Source organism: Pteropus vampyrus, unplaced genomic scaffold, assembly GCF_000151845.1.
Source record: "Pteropus vampyrus isolate Shadow unplaced genomic scaffold, Pvam_2.0 Scaffold390, whole genome shotgun sequence".
Lineage (NCBI taxonomy): Eukaryota > Metazoa > Chordata > Mammalia > Chiroptera > Pteropodidae > Pteropus > Pteropus vampyrus.
Genome location: NW_011889171.1, coordinates 2,486,199 through 2,491,580, shown reverse-complemented (window position 1 = coordinate 2,491,580; position 5,382 = coordinate 2,486,199). Strand labels below are relative to the sequence as shown.

Sequence of the window (5,382 nt, the reverse complement as noted above, 5' to 3'; positions counted from 1 at the left end):
ATAAAGTTATTTAATATTGACCAATTGAGTACAGAAAATACATTACAATTTTATCTTAATTCCTTCCATCAACAAAAATTCCCAAGGAGATGGGGGAAAGGAGAAACTTTATTCAGGCGAACAGTTTGTAAACTGCTGAAACACATTATGGGTGGATACTGAAAGTGCACTACACCAAAACAAAGGGGAGGCCGTGTTTTATAAAGTTCCCATTCATGTTCCCGATTGGTCTAATTTTTATGCAAATGAGGTTTCCAAATTCATATAGTTCTGATTGGTCCAAATCATTCCGTTCTGATTGGTCAGTATTGTGCATTCTGATTGGCCATTATACAGCAGTTCTGATTGGTTGGTTTAGATGCAAATGAGGATATGATTGTGCCATTCTGATTGGATAGGGCAAGTCTCAGTTCATTGGTTTAAAGCGGAAACCAGGAACTCCCTTATAATAGTTGACTCAGACTTGAAAGAGCATAGTGCAAAAGGTTGAAAGCTCAGTCTGTGGCTTTCTCTCTGAAATGTAGTAGACATAAGAGGCCTCTGCCAGCAGTGGCTGCTAGTCTCTGGTTATGAATTTGGGCCCAGTTAACCACAAGAAATCCTACTTGGCAGATATTTTTATTTTCAGGGTTCACATTTCTAATAGCAAAATACCAAGACAGATTATCTTTTGAAATCCCCCTTGTCAGTTGATGATGGAATCATGTCAAGCGGCTTACAAAAGGTTCCTAAATGTCTATTTGTCATGGTAGGGGGACTATCTGTTCAGGTGATCGAAGAACAGATTTAAATTATTAGAGCAGAAATTTTAAAAGAGGGGGGCAGATTCTTGGCAAATGCTTTTTGTCCTACTATGAATTTAAATAATTAATTGAAAAGGTGAGGTTAGGTGTGTTACCGGGCCACCAAGAGAACTCACAAAATGGTAGTACCTTGGTGAATTTACTAAGATCCATAGTCTGTTCTTCACCTTTGGAATTTAAAACATCTCAGTGTCAGGAATAGCTAATTCATCATATTAAAATTCACATTAATCAAAGTGGAGTGCCAATTTACTAATTTACCAAGAAATGCAGAACACCAAGGAAAAAATCATAAAGGGAAATACTGATAAATTTTGTATAAATATTTTTAACTTCCTTACACAAAAATCTACCATAAATAAAATTAATGATAAAGGATTAATATCCACACTATATAAAGAACTGATATGAATTAATAAGAAAAAAAGTATTTCAATATAAAAATGGGCAAAAGACATATACAGGAAATTCATAAAAGAAAAAAACACAATTGGCTGATAACTGAATATTTCAATCTTTTTTGCTCATGCCAGTGGTATGCTGGAGCCTACATGAGACCGCATATTGATAGCTTTGAAGTTAAAGTCATGATGAGAATATTTACATCATGGAACTCAACAGAAGCTGCATATCAGGTTTTTTTTTTTCTTCTTGGAGTGCTAGTTGCTAAACTTTTACCAGTATACTACTGTGTACATTCAGTCACTCTCTTTCACCTGGATCTTTTTCAACTACATTTAAAAATTCTCAAGTCTTCTTTGCCATCTTTAAAGAAACTCCAACCTCTACATCCTTTTCCAGCTACCATGCCACCTCTGTTTTCCTTCACAACCAAACTTTTCCAAAGAATTGACTATATTTGCTGAATCTGTTTACTCATTTCTCAATCATCCTTCAACACACTTAAGCCACACATTTTTCCCACCATCACTCTCCTGAAACAGCTCTTGCTGAGCTCAATGACCTCTGTGAACTCTAGATTCTATGGACAGTTTTTCTTTACTTTCCTTGACCTCTTGGCACACTATCCAGTTCTGTTGACCATTACCTTCTTGAAATGCTCTTGCCTTTGGGCTTCATGATTCGGGTTTTCCTTCAATCTCTCTAGCTTCTCCTTCCCAGTTCCCTTCTCAGGTTCTTCTTGTCATTTCATTTCCCATCTCTAAATGTTGGTGCTTTCCAGGGAATAGTCTTGAGTCCTTATCTCTTCTCTGTTCTCTCCATAGGTAATTTTATTCATTCCCGTAGCTTTATTTATTTTATTTATTTTTATTTAAATAATTTTTTTCTCTGTTTATTTTTTTATTTTTTATTTTTATTTTTTATTTTTTAGGCAAGGCAACCTTTGGTTGACCTGACAGATTGCAAGGACCTTGTCAGCTTACAATCCCTTATTATTATTATTATTATTTTATTTTTATGCCTGCAGCACCTGGTCTTCCTAGGTGGTCTCCCATCCAAATACTAACCAGGTCTGATCCTGCTTAGCTTTCGAGATCAGACGGGATCGAGCTTGTTCAGGGTGGCATGGTTGTAGACTCACTCCCATGGCTTTAAACACTACCTATACATCAACGACTTCTAGATTTGGATCTTCAGCCTTGTCCTTTACTCTGAGCTCCAATTTCCTGCTTGACATCCTCCCAATCAAGGTCTCAAAAGCATGTCAAAGTCAACATTTCCAAAACTGGAGCCAAAGACTTTCTCTCCCTTCCTCAAACCAGAGGTTCTCTAGTGTTTCCCATCTCAGTGAAATGCACCACCATATAAGACAGAAACTTAGGACTAACCTTTGGCATCTCTGTCCTCCTCATCTCTCATATCACCAAGTCTGGGTTGTCTTTACCTTCTAAGTATTTCCCAAATAAATTCTCTTCTCTCCATCTCCACTTCCACCACCCTAGTACAAGCCTCCATGATCTTTCATCTGGACTACTGCAATAGTCTCCTAGTTGGTATTCTTGCCTCCACTTTCTTCCTTTCAATACACTCCATACTGAAGCCAAAGGAACTTTTCAAAACAGGAGTCTGATAATGTCATACTCCTGTCTTAAACCCTTTTGTGGTTTCCAGTTGCTTAGGATACAAACAAAAAACAAAAACAACAAAAACCTCCTAACAATGGCCTAGGGCCCTATATTATCTGGTCATGTCTTCAGCTTCATTTCATACCACTCCAGTCCCTCTGTTCTCCAGGCACACCAACTTTCTTACTGTTTCTTCCTTTCGCCTAGAATGCTCTTCCTTCTCCACCCTCCCTTCACCTTGCTGACTCCTATTTTATCTTTAGATCTCAGTTCAAACATCACTTCCTCAATGAAACTTCCTATACTGACATGCTAGACTAAGTCAGATCTTTACCCTACCACCCCAACATTATAGGTTCTCAGGGCATGATAAATATCTCCCTAATTGCCCTTATTACAGGTATGATTTTGCATGTATGTTTGTAATTATTTGTCTTCTCTACTAGACCATATGTTCCATGAAGCCAAGGACCAAGTCTGTTTTTTGCTCACCACTGATCTCCAGCACCTAATTTTGGCACATAGTAGGTACTCAATATTTGTGAGATTAATAAATCACATAATAATCCTTGTGTATAGGAAATACACTAAAGTAGGCCAACTAGTATTTTTCCTTTTGTTATGTCTTCCAGGAAGCTAAGAATCATATTTAAAGCTTTATCACAATTATATCAATCAACCAAAAAGCATATTTGACTTCTCTTTTGATTCTGATATTCTATTCCTAGCTTATTGACCCATAAAATATTTTTTTGAATAAAATGCTGTGTGTGTGTGAGTGTGTGTGTCTGTGTGTGTGTGTGTGTGCATGCGTGAACATGTACACTCATATGCACATTTGTATGAGTACAAAGATAAATCGGAATATAAATGCATAGTGTTGAGAGATTGATACAAAGGACCTCACCTTATTCAATGATTAACAGTGGTGATGGTGAAGCCAGTATCTCACCAAAGTGTCATTATCATTTTTTCTCCATCCGTGTCTTATTTCAACCCTTTCACAGGGCTTGGGTTTCATCTGTGGAGGACTACAAGGTCACTGAGAAGAGACCTTGTTTCTCTAGATTCTGTACCATGTCTATGGGCTGTTGATTAATGTCCTTCAACTCACAGAACTTATTATTGTCTATTTTAAAATTCCTTTGTCTTGCAAAATGTAACACACATCCAGAAAAGTTACCAACGCATAAAGATATACAGGTTATTATGCTGAGCGAAATAAGTCAGACAAAGATAAATACCATATGATTTCACTTATGTGTGGAACCTAAGAAGCAAAAAGAACAAACTAATTGAAAACAGATTCACGAATACAAAGAACAATCTGGTGACTGCCATAGGAGAGGATGTTGGGGGGGGTACTGGGATAAAGGGGAGAAGGGGTTACAGAAGTACAAATTAGTAATTGAGAGATGGTCACAAGGATGGGGAGAAAAGCATAGGGAATGTAGTCAGCAGTAATCTAATGGCTATGTGTAGAGCCAGATGGGTGATAGAGTAAATGGGAGGATTATTTTATAAACTACGTAAATGCCTAACCAATATACTGTATACTTGAAACTAATAATAAAACAAACTGCTTTAAAAAAAAAGATTTATAAAACAAGCACCCATGTGACCACCACCAGTTAAGAAATAGAGCACTGGTATTTGTTGTGCATACTGTATGTTGGATATTGCCTTATGACACATCTGGTATTTACTACTTGACTTTCAGTGCTTATATATCTAGTCTCCCCACTTAGTTAGTTTCTTGAGAGTAGAAGCCATGCCTTGTATTTCTTAATATCTCCCTCGGTGCCCAGTGCAGTGCCCCAGGTGCGGTAAGTGAGCAATGTATTTTACATGATTATACATCTTAGACTAACTCTGTAACTCTGAGAAGACCTCTGAGGACTAAATCTGGCAAACAAGAATTGTTTGAGGAAATAAAAAATTGTATAATTTGTCTAAATCACTGTGTACTAATCAAAGGATAAGGATAATTAGTATATCACGATGCAGGAGGTAAGCCCAGCCATCTCTTGGGTTCTGCCTCTTGCCAATGTATATAGCCAGCCTAGGACTATCACAGCAGCATCCTAACTGGTCTCCCTGTCTCTAGTTTTTTTTTTTCCCTAGCTTTGTTGAAGTATGATAGACAATTAATTGTTCATATTTACATTGTGCATTCAATGAATTTTTTTCCAATTATAGTTGGCATATAATAATATATTAGTTTCGGTTGTACAGCCTAGTGATTAGTGAGCTATATAACTCAAAAAGTGGTCACCCCACTAAATCAGGTACCATTCTTCCCCTTACATATTTTTTTACAACATTGTTGACTATTTTCCTTACACTACACTTTATATCTCCATGACTATTTTGTATCTATCCATTTGTACTTCTTAATCCCTTTGCCCTTTTTCACCGTCCCCAAACACCCCTCCCATCTAGTAGCCCTCAAAATATTCTGTGTATCTACAAGTGTGTTTGTGGTTTTGTTGTTGTCGTTTATTTTGTTCTTTAGATTTCGCATGTATGTGAAATCATGTGGTATTTGTCTT

At 37.0% G+C, this 5,382-nt stretch overlaps 1 pseudogene; it reads right to left on the bottom strand.

Moving 5' to 3' along the window:
• Window positions 1–2,223: 2,223 nt before the first annotated feature.
• Window positions 2,224–2,342, bottom strand: LOC111731660 (annotated as a pseudogene).
• Between the last annotated feature and the right edge of the window lie 3,040 nt (window positions 2,343–5,382).